General features: G+C 34.7%; 1 pseudogene; it reads right to left on the reverse strand.

Annotated features, from left to right (window-relative positions):
- Positions 1 to 10,747: 10,747 nt before the first annotated feature.
- Positions 10,748 to 16,543, reverse strand: LOC103258047 (annotated as a pseudogene).
- Between the last annotated feature and the right edge of the window lie 317 nt (positions 16,544 to 16,860).

The following is a 16,860-nucleotide window of genomic DNA, read 5'->3' on the forward strand; positions in this document are numbered from 1 at the left end:
GTTTGTCATAGATGGCTTTTATAATTTCGAGGAATTTTCTTTTGATGTCAAAGTTTCAAAGGCTTTTGTCAAAAAGAGATGCTGGATTTTATCAGCTGTTTTTGTTTTCTGTATCTATTGAGATAATCATGTGGTAATTAGTTTTACACCTCTTAATGTGATAAATTACATTTATTGATTTGTATAGGTTAAACCGGTCTTGCATCCTGGAGTTGAAGCCTACCTGGTCATGATGGATGATCCTTGAAATCTGTTGAATATAATCTACTAGAATCTTTTTGAGAATTTTGCATCTATGTTCATCAGAGAAATTGGCTGTTGTTGTTTTATTTTCCTGTTGAGTCTTTGCCATTTTGGGATATCAGGATTATATTGGCATCATGGAATTGTCTAGGGAAAATTTCTTCCTTCTCCATTGCCAGAAATAATTTCAGTAAGATTGTATCAGTTATTTCTTTCAATTTTATTTTATTTTATTTTAAAGATGTAGGGTACAACTCAGGGTTAGGTATACAAATGTTCATTATGCAGGTACTCCTGTTAATGAGGTGTGCCTCTCCCTCCTCTTGCAGTTTCCCTCAACTGTCAATCCCACTCCCCTCCCCTGGCAGTTTCTCACTATTGTCAACCCCTGTCTTGTAGTATTTTGATAATTGTTCAAGGTCTGCTTATGAGTGAGAACATATAGTACTCAGATCTTTGTTTCTGTGACATATCACTGAGTATGATAGACTCTGAATCCATCCAAGTTATTGCAAAGTTTTGTCCTTCTTTATGGTTGCAAAATATTCCATTGTGTATATGTATCATATTTTTAAATCCAGTCCAACTTTGATGGGCAGTATGGTTGGTTCTGGGTTTTTGCTATTGGGTACAGAGCTGTAGCAAACATGCATGTGCAGGGTATCTTTTTTGTAGAATAATTCAGTTCCTCTGGGTATATTTCTGATGGGGGATTGCTGAGTCTTGGAATGTCAATTTTTAGTTCTTTCACACTGTCTTCTAAAGAGATTGCACTTGTTTACATTCCCACCAGCAATGTAGAAGCATTTCTTTGCCTCCACATCCTTGCTAGCTTCTGTTGTTGTTTGTTTTATTAATGATGGCCATTCTTACTGGGGTTAGGTGGTATCTCAATGTGGTTTTGATTTTCATTTCTCTGGTAGTTAGTTAGGCTGAGCACTGTTTCACGTGTCTGTTGACTGCCCATATATCTTCTTTTAAGAAGTGTCTATTCATGTCTTTTGCCCACTTTTTATTGGGGTTGTTTGATTTTTTCCTTTCAGCATGTTTGAGTTCCTTGTCAATCCTTTGTCAGGTATACAGTTGACAAATATTTTTTACCAAATATTTGTGGGCTGTCTCCCTGCTCTCATGATGATTTCTTTTGCTTTGCAGTTTTTCAGTTTCTGAGGTGGTCCCACTTGTCTATCTTATTTATTATGGCACTTAGGGTTTCGATCAGGAATTGGTTGCCAGTTCCAATATCCATAAGTGTGTCTTTTTCATTTTCTAAAGTTCTTATAGTTTGAAGTTTTATGTTTAGGTCTTTGATCAATTTAGAATTAATTTTTGTGTGTGATGACAGGTAGGGGTCCTGTTTCAATCTTTTGCATGTAATCAGTCAGTTTTCCAGCACCATTTACTGAATAGGTTCTCCTCTCTCCAGTGGTGGTTGTTGGAGGCTCTGTCAGTTATTTCTTTTACATCTTGTAAAATTTAGCTGAGGAATGATCTGACCTAGAGTGTGTTTTGGCTGGAAGTTTTCTTATTATTGAGTCAATTTGCTGGCTTGCTATTTGGTCTGTATAGGTTTTTAATTTTTTTCCTACTTCTATCTAGGAAGGTTATGTGTTGCCAGGGGTTCCTGCATTTTCTCTAAATTTTTTAGTTTATTCATATATGGTGTCCATAGTAATCTCTGGCAATCTTTTGTATATCTTCAAGTTCCGTTGTAAAATTGCTTTTTTGTAAATAATTGCGTTTATTTGAATTTTCTCTCACTCTTTTTTTTTGTTAATATGGTCAAGGGTCTGTCAATATTATTTATTCTTAAAAAGTATTTTTTCATCTAGTTAATGCCTTGTATAATTTTTGTCTCTAACTGATTGTAAATGTATTTTAATAATTTTAAGTTTTCCACTAATTATGAGATTGCATTGCTCTTGTCTTTCCAGCTCCCTACATGTGGTATTAGACTATTTACTTGAGATCTATTTTCTTGATTTTTGCATGAAATGTTATAAGCTTCTGATTCAGCATCACTTTCATGGTACCAAGAGGTTTTGGTGTATTTTGTCTTTGATTTATTTTTTTTCTAAGAATTTTTTTTATTTCTATCTTAATTTCTGTGTTAACCCAAAAGTCATTCAGAAAGATGTTTAATTTCCATATATTTGTGCTTGTTGGGGATTCCTGTCGATGATTATGTTTATTTTTATTCCACTGTGGTCTCAGAAGATACTTAATATGCTTTTACCTTTTGAATTTTTTCATGCTTGATTTATGTCTAATTATGTGATCGATTATAAACATAATGAACCATATGTAGATGAAAATAATGTATATTCTGTGGCTGTTAGGTGAAGTGTTCTGTAGATTTCAATTATGTCCAACTGGTTAAGTGTTGAATTAATTTTTCTGATTTGCTTGTTAGATTTTTGTCTCAATTATCTATTTAGAGCTATTAATGTAGTATTAAAGTATCCAACTCGAATTGTATGACTGTCTATGTACTCCCTTAATTTAATTTGCAATTTTTAAAAAATATGGCTACTTCTGTGCTGAATGTATATATATTTGAGATGACTATTGCTTGCTGATGGATTTTATCATTATGTAGTATCATTTTTTAACTTTTAATGGGTTAAAGTCTGTTTTGTCTGATATAAGAATAGCTATTCCTGTTCTATTTTTTGTTTGTTTTCCATGTGCCTGGAAAATCTAACTTCAGGTTTTTACCTTGAGCCTGTAGTTGTCATCTGCAGTGAGATGGGTGCTTTGAAGGCAGCAGAAGAATGGATCATGCTTCTTCATCCAATTTGTCACTCTATGCCTTTTGAGTGGTTTGTTCAGTCCATTCACATTTAAGTTAAATATTGAGTTATAAGGGTTTGTTTCTGTCATATTATGATTAATAGGCTGCTTTGCTTTTTAGGTTTTGTGGTTGATTTTTATGGTCAGCAAACTCTGTGCTTTGCAGTGGTGGAATTGTTCATCTGATTCTATGCAAAGAACCTTCTTAAGCATCTCCTGGAGGGCTGGTCTAGAAGTGGTATATTATCTTAGGGGTTGGATGTCTGTGAAGATTTTAATTATCCTTCATTAATGAAACTTAGCTTGGCAGGTTAGAAAATTATTGACTGAGATTGCTTTTCTTGTTTTTTTGTGTTTTTTTTTTTGAGTTGGAGTCTCACTCTGTCACCCAGACTGGAGTGCAGTGGCCGCTCCCGGCCACCGCAGCCTCGACCTGCTGGGCTCCGGCGATCCTTCCGCCTCAGCCTTCTGAGTAGCCAGAATTACAGGTGTGCGCTACCATGCCCTGCTGATTTTTTTATTTATCGTAGAGATGAGGTCTCGCTGCCCAGGCAGGTCTCGAACTTGCAGGCTCAGGCAATCCACTCACCTCAGCCTCCCAAAGGCGCAGGATTACAGGCTGAGCCACCGAGCCCGGCTTGCTTTTCTTTAAGAATGTTAAAGATAGGACTCCAGTCCCTCTGGTTTGTAGGGTTTCTGCTGAAAATTCTGCTGAAATGCAGATGAGTCTTCCTCAGTAGGTGGTCTGTTTCTTTCCTCTAGTTATCTTTAGGATTTGTCCTTTCATGCTCGCCTTGTGGAGATGGCTTATTATGTATACTTGTGAAGATTTCTCACATAATAGTTTGCAAGAGTTCTCTGAATCTTTTATGTCTGCATGGCTACCTCTCTGTCAAGATAGGAGGGGGTTTTCTTGGATGACCTCTTGGAAGGCCTGTTCCAAAGTGTTCTGTTTTCCTTTCTCTCAAGAATGCCAGTCAACCATAGATTTTGTCTCTTTACATAATCCCAAAGTTGTTTTAGGCTTTGCTTATTCTTTCTAAGCCTTTTCTCCTTGTTTTTAGGGACTGGATTAGTTTAATAGTTCAATTCTCAAACTCTGAAATTGTGTCTTCCTCCTGGACAATACTGCTCAGGCTTGTCATTGTGCTTTAAAATTCCAGGAAAGAATTATTTATTTCCAGTTCAAGCTAGACTTTTCCTTAATTGGTAAACTCAGCTTTCACTTCCTGCACTGTTTTGTTGCCTGGTTGATCTGTGCATCCATCTTCTCATGGCTGCACTTGACTGTTTTTTGCCATCTGTAGTCTAAATTCCATGTCTGTCATCAGGTCAGGTCATTCTGGATGGGTTCAGTTGCTTGGGATTGAAAACGCCCTTTTGTGGGTATTGATTTGTTTTAAAGCTTTGTGGATTGCAAGTGTTTTCTCACTGGTTCTTCCTCATTTGTGAGGGTAGACATTTTAAATGTTTTTATACTGTTGTTTTCTGATGAGATAAAGTTGTCTGTCCTCACTCCTCTGGCCCACCTGTGAAGGAGAGGGCAGTAGTGGCAGGAAGGTTGGTGTTCTGGAAGGAGACCATCTGAAGCAGTTTCACCAGTGCAGTCTGGCAGAAACAGGATGTGACTTCTCTATTTCATGTTCTTTCTCTTTCCTCCAAGACAGGTTACAGGAGGAGATCCTTCCCAGACTGCTTTTCTGTAAGCAGGGTTGGCCGGTGGTTAGCAGGACTATGTGACTGTACTCTGGCACAGGTGCTCTTGAGGATTGGCCCCCTTACATATGGATAAGATTGTCCCTTTCACTGAGAGGTAGAAGGCAATCAGTGGGTGGTTGTTATTTCTTCCTCTGTCCATGCATGGGTAAGGCCACTGCCACCTCAGAGCTGTGCAGAGGCACCCTGCTTCTTTGATTTTACCCTGCTCTGTGGGAGTGGCTGTAAATACAAAGGCAGTCCTTTGAGAGCAAGCCTTGTCTGCAGCCCTAGCCTAGGGCTGTAAGGGCTGCCTAGCACTAGCGAAACTTCCCTGAATTTGTCACATTACCCCTGCTGGATGCTGGACAGGAAAGGTGAGAAGTTACCTGCAGAGTGTTTCCTGCTGAGGTGATCTGGGTGAGGAGGGACTGACAGCTATAGTGCAGGAGTCCTGCAAAGTAGAGCATGCTAAGCAATGCAACCCATTTGAATCAGAAGAAATAGAACTCATCCAGAACTACATGACTCTGATGATAGACATAGAATTCAGACGATGAATGTCAAACACATACAAGGATAGCCACGAGAAGATGAACACACATCATCCAGGCAATGAAAACTGCAGGAAGTAAAAACTGAGCTGATCAATCTTATCAAAGTCCAATCTGAACTCTTGGGAAAGTAGAATGGCATTCCATGTGAGACCTGCTGGTGCCTCTGTTTCCACCCAGGGCAGCCAGCCCTCTGAGCCTAGTAGATGCAGGAGCAATACCGTGAAAGGTTTCTCGGCTGTCTCTTCTTCAGCTTAGACTGAGGAGGCTCACATGAAATCTTTAGAAAAGAAATACTGTCATTTTAACTTACCTACTCCGTCTTCAAAGGTGCTGTCTTGTTCTTGCATCCTAGGGTGTCTGGGCTTGGAACTCTCTGTTCTCTGCATCCCCAGGTGATCAACTAGTAGATCTCAGCTTGAATTTTCAGGTCTACTACTCAAGGCCCTAGGTCTGCTTCTTCATATTGGCTTCATTGCAGAGAGTTAGAATCTTGTGATGTCTTCAGTTGGCTATCTTGACAATCCTCCTCCTCCAAGAATAACTCATTTATCTTCTTAAGAAACTCAAGACACATTAACTTTCCATATCTCTGTGTTTAAGATGCCAAATTATTAACCTTTAATGTACTGCTTTTCAGTGGAATTTGACTTTAATATTAAATTGTACACTGTGACAGGTTGACTCAACAATCAGAACCATAAAAATAACCAGAGATAATTACAAGATTTGAATGTCGAATTTATGGGTAATATTATTTTTCTAAATTTTTAAAAAGTGATATGCACTGATTTTCTAATCAGAAAACAATATTTCACAATAATCTTTAGAAATGTCAATTCCCTTTAAGCAAGCAAATCATTAAAAAAAAAGTATCCCAAGTAGAAAAACATCAGAAATGTGCAGCACCACTATTTTTCATCAGTGATGCTTTTCATGGAAATGGCTTATTTTCCAATGTTGACACTTATTTCATTAGTTAATAGGAATTATGGTTCTTAGTTTCAAGTAGTGAAGGGATCCAAATCAAAGAAAGATATTTTATTTATTTGAGAAACAAGTTAACTGAATATAAATTCAGAGAAAAGTTGGCAAAAGTTTTGTGTAAACCATCCCCTATGTTAAACATGAACTCCTTCTTTAGAATGGAGTATATTTTACCAGTGTTAAAACATTTACTGTCTTATGTTTTACCATTATTTTTATCCCATTTTTCTTTCAATTTTATTTTTTAATAGTATTCATAAAAATAACATTTTAGCATGATAATGTAAATGATATTTTTAAATATACAATATTATTTCAAGTTCTGATGCTCAAGGATCTCACCTTCTTGTTTGCTTAGGCCAAATACAAAACAGTCTCAGTACTTGGAGGAAATTATTCACCAAGTGAATATGATTATTAATGTGTGGTTTCTGAAGTTTTATATTTTTAATTAATCTATTTATTTATTTATTATTTATATTTTATTTTAAAATGTGGGGTGCAATTCAGGATTAGGTATACAAGTGGTGGACATCGTGCAGGTAAAGTATATCCCTCCTTTGAGGATTTCTAACCCACATCTTTACTTAGCATCATAGACTTCAGTGTAAGATATCTTTATTTAGAAATGTTACATTTTATAATACTTATAGCTAATTGTGACTAAAATTAATTTAAACAAAGAGAAAATGCTATGAAACTTGCCAAATTATGATTATGCAATTCACACATCTATCTTCTACTTGCTAATGCATGCCGCATTTAAGTCTCCAAGCAAATACAATTTGTTGCTATCGAGAAGCTTTATGCTGGATTAAAAGGAATACAAGGAAAATGTTTTCATGTAGAACAAAAATATATTGGTGTCTAGCATAGAAATAAAATTACGTTTTAATTTTATATCAATTCAAAAGTGCTAACAATTATTGCTATTTTCAAAAAGAGTGTATGGACTTCTGGAATTTAAAGAAAACAATCATTTTAACACAAAATATTATATTTACGTAATTTGAGGGAAAAAAGTCTTCATTGAATTTACTCCTATTGTTGATTGAATGCGTTTGAGACATAAATGATCACAAACAAGTGTAAACTAATTAGTATTGGTGTTCTTTTATTTTAATTTCATTGATTTTAGGTAATGAATAAGAAGATCTCAGTAAGATTATTGAATGGACAAATATTTCAATTTGATTCAGTGTCATAAATAATAAACTGCTGTAGGCATCTGAATTATTTCTATACCAAAAATGACTAATAGTCATTTTTATTTGAAGGCTTAATAAATAAGTTTTAAAAATTATATCTTTGGGCTTTCTTTTTGCCCAGTAACCTTCAACATAGTTTAAGGGTCTATATGAGTCTGAAATGATGAAAAGCAATATACGGCTGTATCACACCAACTATCTTAAATATATAATGTGTTAATCTGTGTATATGTTCACATATTCTGCATATTTGAAATATTTTAATTAAAAATTAAAGTTTTCTTATATCAAAACTTCTAATTATTCTATGGTATTTGATTTTAATAAATCAAGTCAGTTAAAATTATTGACAATTATTTGTAATCTATTTATTACAAATAAGGTCATATTAATCATATTTGTATATGTATGGATATACATATAAATGTCTTTTAAATAATTTAAGCAAACCTCTAGATATTCTTACAGGTTAATGTTTTCCCAGTAGAACAACTCTGTTTTTCATGCTCCTATATAAAAAGAGCATGAAAGCAGTTTGAGAATATGTATCTGCATATAAATATATATGTACATAAACATATGTAAATATACCTGAATATATGTACAAATATGTATTGTATGTGTATTTATACACATCACATTCCAGTGTGAGTGTGTGTGTGTTTGCGTGTGTGTGCATGCGTGTATACGCGCATGTATGTGTACATCTCTCAATATTCATGGAGGTTTGGTTCTAGTACCTACTTTGCATACCAAACTCCATGGATACTCAAATCCCTAATATAAAATGGTATAGTATTTTCATATAAACTTTATACATCTTCCTATATATTTTAAATAGTCACTAGATTACTTATAATACCTAATCAATGTAAATGCTGTCTATAGTTGTTTTACTAAATAGTTGTATTGTTTATGAAGCAATGACCATAAATGAAATCTGAACATTTTCAATACAGATACAATTTTTTTTTCAACCACAGTTGGTTGAATCCATAGCTAAAACCCATAGATATGAAAGACTACTTTGACTGTGTGTGTGTATGTCTGTGTTTGTATATATACATGAGTATGATGTATATATATATATATATATGAAAATACAATACATATTTATACATATATCCATATATATTTATGTATATATTTACACATATATGCATTGATATGTAGATACATATGTATATATATAACTCCAAACTTTTGTTTTTGTTTGTGTTAATGATATACAAACCTACATATTAAATCTTACACTTCTATCAAAATAATGTGTGAGAAAAATTAGTTACATTCCAAATGTAATTGGAAGAACATCAGAGTCATGATTAGTTGTTTTGAGAATGAAGCTAATTATCCACAAAGTGTGTTTTAGTTTAAGTCATGCTGCTGTAACAATACTACAGATTAGATGGCTTATTTTTCACAGTTCTGAATGCTCAAGATAAAAAAGCTGGCAGATCTGGAGTGTTTAGCTCACTCAATTATGGATGTTGAACAATCCCATCTGCCCTCTACAAATTGGAGAACTTGCAAAACTGGTGGTGTAGTTCCATCAAAACCTGGAGGCCAGAGAAGCAGGAGATAGATGTCTCAGCTCATATAGAGAAAGCAAATTCACACTTTCTCAGCTTTTGCTTTATGTGGGCCCTCCGTGAATTGAATGAGGCCCACCCACATTGGTGAAGTCCATCTTCTTTATATAGTCTACTGATTTAACTGCTAGTCTCTTCCAGAAACACCCTCATAGACACACTGAGAAATGGTGTTTTATCAGAATGCTTTTCTATCCCTTAGCTGAGGCAAATTGACATGTAAAATTAACCATCACGCTAAATAAAGGTACAGGGGTATTTTGTGTGATGATTAGAAATATGTAAGGAAAAGATGAAATACATCCATATACTTATTTACAGTAATATAACTTATTTTTTATACCTCAGTCATAATCATAATAATCATAAATACTGTTGAAGTTACTATAATGTATGCTGGCACCTGTTCATGTTAGCTTGAGAGAGCCAGTTTTTCCATTTTTATGAAATTTTACAAGCAGATTTTTACCTTGAAACCCATTATGCAAGAATATAATACTTATGTGAAGAAATCTACAAATGCTGCAAACCAGGGAACTAACTTTTAAGAACAAGAGTGTGTTCTTAAACGTTTATCAGCTCAATATTGGGTTACTCTCTCAATCTCTAGCACTTTCTACTTTAGGAACCAGTGAAGAACAGTCTTTCTTTAGCTTTAGTTGTTATTCTCCTTGTAAGGTTCCTGCTCAAACATTTATCTTTAAAAGTCTTTTTCTATCATTTGATTGTCATTTCCATATTTTTGTTCTATACTTGAATTTGCAGAATATTATTGCTATCTGCTCGTACAACTTTTAAAAGTTTATTAAGGGTACACATTTTTGTTCATTTAACTGTAAAATTATAAGCAGATTCCATTCAAAATCAAAATAACAAATATTTATTTGTTTTAAAAAATAAATCATTCCTTTCTCTTTATACATACATGTCATCTCATCTTAGCCATCTAGATATAAAATCCAACTCTCTACCACACTGAATTTATAATGTATTATAGTAATAAAATCAATAAATAATTAATCAATAATATCAAAGAGATATAACAGCAAAAGCACAAACTTGTCCTTCAGGAGGATTGTCCATGATTGTGTCCTACTCCTGATGCCTTCAACTACCATGTTAGAGGTTGGGCCTGTGAGAGGATATAAGGAGAAGCCTGGAAGTGCAAGAAATTAAGAAATAAAAAATGGTCTAGTATTACTGAGCATTTAGGTTTTCTGCCCTAACCCACCACTAGCTTATCTCAAAAGCATGCAAAAGGACGTGTTTCTAGAGTGAATGAATTAAATAATTGAATGATTGCTGGTACCAAAACATTTTTGCTGTTAAGAAATGTCTATTTTAAAATAAAATAATTTCAGTTTCTGAAATCTCCATATCATTAAATATATTAGGTCTTGCAGTGGAAATTGTATTCAATCATTCATCAAGTACAGCAAAACATGACTCCTCTTCTCATCGACATCAGCCCTTACCAACATCAGTGTTTACCAAGTCTCCTTCTCTCCTTTACCTTTAGTCTAATTTATGAAATTATCACGCAGGCACAATTTTTCTTATTAATGATTATAATCACACTTGCTCAGAATTGCCTCCTAAAGTTTCGAAATATATTTTTATGTTCCCTCCCCCCCACTCCAGAGTTCAGCTGTTTATTGAACACATTATAAAAGGTTTAGTCAAAAAGATCAAAGCCCATGTCATCATCAGATTCCTCAGATTCTTCCTTCTTTGTTTCCACCTTCCCCTTGGCTGGGGTAGCAGCAGCAGACGGGGTGGGACCCCTGGCTGGGATGGCCCCAGCAGCAGGTGCAGGTCCAGCAGCTACCACAAAGCAGGTGAGGCTCTAGATGTTGACGTTGGCCAGGGCGCTTGCAAACAAGCCAGCCCAGAAAGTCTCCACAGTCACACTGGCGGCCCTAATGAAGGCGTTGATCTTCTCCTCCGTGACCGTCACTTCCTCGTGGGTCAGATGTGGGCCGAGTAGATGCAGGCAAGCTCAGACACGGAGGCCGTGGAGCGGCGAGTGTGGGATGGAGCTGCTGGCGCGATGCTAGTCGCTGGATAAAGTGACGGCCTCACCCCAACGTGGCTCCCTTGAAAGGACCCAGCACCTCGGTGGCAGCTGGGGAAAGAACATCTATTATGTTTGATTCTACAACATTGCAATTTGAACCTTCTTATGACTATGTAAATACTACTTAGCGAGTAATAAATAAGCAGTTGTTTTGAATCACATTTGTTTTTCTGCAACCTTTTTAATTTTTCCAAACATTAATTTGTACTCTTTCATTTTTAAAATTTGCTTGACTCTTTGCAAGACCATCTAACTGTTCCTCCAACCTAACCTCTAACATCTTAAAAAAATTCCTCTCAAACAAGTTTTCAACAAACCTACCACTTAACCCAGTATGCACTATTTGCCCCTTTAAGTCTTCCTTCCTTGAGGCCTCTACCCTCTTTTCCAACCTGGACATGTGATTCCTTTAGAAAAATTGCATGGTTGTTGCTTCACTTCTTTTGTCATCACCCTAGGAATTTCCCTCTACCATATCCTTAATTGAATTTACTTTTTTCCCCTGCAATCCTGTGCCTTTTAGTTGTTATTTTACGTACTTGGTGAAAAATTATTCATTTATTTCTTAAGTATTCATAGAAAAAAGAAAGATTTTGAGGTTGTAATTTAAAAAAAAAATACTTTTAGCCGGTCTCGGTGGCTCAACCTGTAATCCCGCGCCTTTGGGAGGCTGAGGTGAGTGGATTGCCTGAGCCCGCGGGTTCGAGACCCGCCTGGGCAGCGAGACCTCATCTCTACAATAAATCAAAAAATCAGCCGGGCATGGTAGCGCATGCCTGTAATTCCGGCTACTCGGAAGGCTGAGGCGGAAGAATCGCCGGAGCCCAGCAGGTCGAGGCTGCGGTGGCCGGGAGTGGCCACTGCACTCCAGTCTGGGCGACCGAGTGAGAGTCCAACTCAAAAAAAAAAAAAAAAATACTCTTAGTATACTTGCTTTTTATGGATTTTGAATAGATAATTGAAAATTAGAATTCAATTTTCCTAAAAATGTTGAAAATATGGCTTTATTGGTAATTTGGTTTGACTTTGGTGCTGAGAAGTCTGAAACTTTCCTATAACTTATGGTTTTTATTCTTTTTTTCATTCATGCATCATTAAGAATTTTCTCTTTATTCTCATCATCTCAAATTTAAGGATGGTTTGTCTTTGTGTGAGACATTCATTTAATTGAATGGATGGATAGACACTCTCAATGTGAAAAGACAGCTTCTTAATTTCTTATACATTTAATTTGAAAATAATTATGGACTTGCCAAAAGTTACAAAAACTATACAAAGAATTTAATGTAACTTTCACTCAACTTCCCCATGCTGGTGATATTTTATATAGCTACAGTACAATATCAAAGCTAGAAAATTAACATGGTTATATATTAACTATATATATATACTTCTAGGTAACTTTATTCTATGTATCAATTTACGAAACCATCAGCACAGGAGACAGAACTACCATCACCACTAAAGAACTCTTGTGCCAACTCTTTGTATTTATATTCAGTTCTCAATCCCAGCCCATTTTCCTTCTTCCTGTCCACTAATCTGAAATCTTATCTCCATGTCTATAGATTAGTCATTTTGAGATTAAAAATATGTACATGTTGTGTGTATATAAGTATATGTGTCTGCATACAACTTTATCAATATTTTATAATATTAATATAGTATTTTTAATTTACACATTCTGATGGGGTATAGAAATTCTGTTTCTTTTTTTTTTTTTCCATTTCCCCAGAGGGGGTGCACCACTCCTGGAGATACTACAGTACCAGGTCGATGCGTGGAGTGGACGGAGCAAGCTCCTATTCCATCTCCCAATTCCAAAAATCCATTTAATATATTGTCCTCGGATAAAGGACATATCAGATATTAAACTGATTAGAACAGATACTACACTTGATCTTAGCCAAAAGGCAGAGAAGTGCTTCTTGGCCTTTTGGCTAAGATCAAGTGAAGTTCTGTTTCTTATATCACTTAAGATATTTTTTCTCTTACATTTTTGTATATTCTATTTCATGGAATTTTCATTTTTGATATATGAATTGCCTTGATCATCTTATATTCTTACATTCTGCCCTCATTCTTTCTCTCTCTCCCCCTTCCCTCCTCCCTGCCTCTGTCCCTCCTGCTTCCGCTCCTCCCAATCATCTTACTTTAATTAACAGAGAGGATTAGCTTTTTGTTTTTTGGTGTTAACATGTGGATGTCTACATGGCTCATCAAATATAGGGGGTCTAGCAATTATTCGATTTGCATGAATCCAGGTAAGAACTAACTTGACCAAAGCTTCCCAGAGTATCAGTTTCTATCTAAAATCTTATCAGATTCCATATTAGCCACTGAAATTCTTCAGAGTAATTGAATTCATTTCTGGTCTCCCCTATTTCTACATTACACCCCGTAATTACATTGTCAATTGCCACACATTTAGTTGAAATCTCCATTGGGATAACTCTTATTTCAGCTCCAAATTTTTTTCTAAACATATGTATTTATGTCTCAATTTGCCTGCCAAAAGACAATGTAAATATCCTGCTAGACTATGATTCAACATGTTAAAAAACTAAACACATTGCTTATCCTTTATTTTTATCCTTTATTTTTCTTCATCTTTCATTTTCCAATAAGTCAAGAACTTGGCTCATCATGCCACCATTTTTAGGGCCCACAAGCTAAAAACCTTTATACAACTTTGCAGTCATTTCTCACTTTTCGTGCTTTAATTTTCTCCATCAAAAGGATATCTTATTCTGTGTTTGAAATATCAGGGGTGGTGGGATTGGCAGTTGAGGGAAACTGACAGGGAAGGGAGGGGCACACTTTATCAAAAGGGTAACTGCATAATCAATATTTGTATACCTAACCCTGCATTGTACCCCACGTCTTTATAATAATAATAAAAAAGAAATGTCACACCTAATTTTAAGCTCCTTATGCTTGCTATTACAAAGTCTAGGTCCTCACCATTCCTCAATTAGATTTCTGCAATATATCCCAACTGGTTTTTCTACAGTCCTGAAAATTAGCCTCACTACTGCTTCAATCTTAATACTACTGGCAAAATCCAATTAGTTCATGCCTATGAAATATAGTATATATTATTGAGCAAAATTGCTACTGCCTGTATGTGAGGTGTATGTCTCAATAGCTGACATAAAGATATTATTGTTCCTTTTTATATTTATACAGTTTAAGCCAGGTACTACTATTCATTTATCTAAAACATTTGCAAATGTATATTTTCACATGTCACACTATCTTACATTTAGGCAAATCTACAAATTCTTATGTGGTACATTAAAAAGGGTAAGTTCACGTTTTAAAATCAGTTTTATTTCATGGTTCTATGTTTTACTTCAACAATTTCATTCAGTTAAAAATCAAATCTAAACCAGGCTCAGTGGCTTAGCCTGTAATCCCGCGACTTGGGAGGCTGAGGTGAATGGATTGCCTGAGCCCGCGGGTTTGAGACCCGCCTGGGTAACTTGGTGAGACCTCATCTCTACAGTAAATCAAAAACTAGCCAGACGTGGTAGTGCACACCTGTAGTTCCAGCTACTTGGAAGGCTGAGGTGGAAGGATCACTGGAGCCCAGCAGGTCGAGGTTGTGGTGGTCAGGAGTGGCCACTGCACTCCAGTCTGGGCAACAGAGTGAGACTCCAACTCAAAAAAAAAAAAATCAAATCTAATTTTTTTTAATTGACAAGATAATCTTTTTAGATTTAAAGTAGACCCAGGTCACATTGATTCTAATCATGGGAACTCTAATATAAGTTACACAGATCCAGGCTACAGCCTTACAAGAATGTTACAATAAAATTTCTATAAATGGACAGGAATTCTGGGAGTTTTAATCGTGGTTCTGTCACAAACTTGCCATATGACCTCGGAAAGTTAATCTATTTCTGTGTATTTTTACTGAAAAAGTCACTCTTATACCTGGACACTTTGATAAACATGTCATCACAGTACAATGTGATACAGAAGGAAAATCATAGATTCACAGAATATATGTTCTGAAAGAGAATATGAGAGAGTATCTTATTTATACTTTGAAACAGAAACAGTACTGCACATAAAGCATCAAATAATGTCAGATTGAATACCAACAATGAATGGAATCACAGGCAAGAAGCATCTATTCTAAAGTTTAAAGAAATTCAATTTTAAAAATTATATCTCTCATAGGATCAATGAAATATAAAACACAATAACAATGATAAATTATATGAAATAATTTGCCATATTTTTCTTGTATTCTAACATATTTTTTACATGCACCCAGCAAATTGCTTATTATATTTCTGAAGATAGATTCTTAAAGTCACAGTTTAATTTTTTATTCACAAGTCTTATTTCACATGTTGTCTGTCTTGTTATCAGTTTCTAATAATATCTGAGATCCTGATTCCATTTATGTTGAAAGCTCAGCCAGAAATAATTGGTCTGTAATTAACTACAACAAATACACTGAGTTCAGTAAAATTTATATTTTTCTCTCAAGCATATAGGTTTTGAAGAAATTAAGTTTTAAGCACTCTTATTTGACGGAAACTCATAAAGCCACATTCAGCATACAATATTTCTAAAATGGTGTCTTTAATTAACCAATGATTTTTTTATTGACTTCCAAATATTTTTTTTTTGTAATTCAATGTCACGGTGTTGCCTTATGTTAGATAATTAACATCCATATGAACACGAAGAAATATTATGATATAATAGAATTAATTTTGAAAAAATGCTAAACCAAGAAATAAAGTAATTTTTCCTGGGCAATAAACTCACTTAATCTTTTCTGGCCTGTTTAGCATGTGAAAATTGAACAATGGACACTTTGGGTTTCTAAGATAATGACAATATACGAGTGTGATAATTTCAGCTTAAATTTTTTTTGATTATTTATAATGTATAAATACATTTTAAGTGTGAGAAAAGTTAGAGAAATATCCTAAATAATTTAAATTACCAATCTTTAGAAGAAGTCATATTAAAATTCTTGAATGCTTGGTGTGGTATCAGTGAGTACTTTATATTACTACTTATGATTTATACATACACACACACTCCATTTAAAATTAACTTTGGGCGTTTAATAAATATATAGTGACATATATTTTTTGACAAATATATTTATTTGTATGGATATTACATCTATGACATTTTAAAATATTTTTGTAGATTCAAAATTTTCTTCCTGCTTAATTTATAGGCAATCTCTCACCCACTTCTTTCTCTAGAACAACCACTGATATATTTTCTGTCAGTATAATTTAGTTTTATCTGGCTCAGTATTTATTTAGCTTGTTGGATCTGTGAATTTAGTATTTCACCTAATAAGGAAACTTACCTGTCTACCGTGTCAGTAATCATTAGTTTTATCATCAGTTTCATTTTACAGATGAAGATACTAAGACACCAAATGTTTAAGTCTCTTGACTGCAACTCTCTGGTTAGTTAGAATCAAAGTCAATCTCAATAACTAAATTTTCCAACTTCTTGGTCAGGGTTTTGTCATCTTGTAAAATGAATACATAAAAAGTAATGAAAAGCATGATATGATGAAAACTTCAAAGTAGTCATTTCTTGCTATGTTATTCCAAATATTTAAGAAATGAGAACAGTCGCTTATTCATTTTTATGATTAAAGTTACCTATTTTAAATAAAACAAAAGATAACTGTGTTTTGTTTGGATGTGTATAAAATTAAT

Source organism: Carlito syrichta, unplaced genomic scaffold (genome assembly GCF_000164805.1).
Source record: "Carlito syrichta isolate Samal-C Ts95f unplaced genomic scaffold, Tarsius_syrichta-2.0.1 Scaffold301947, whole genome shotgun sequence".
NCBI lineage: Eukaryota > Metazoa > Chordata > Mammalia > Primates > Tarsiidae > Carlito > Carlito syrichta.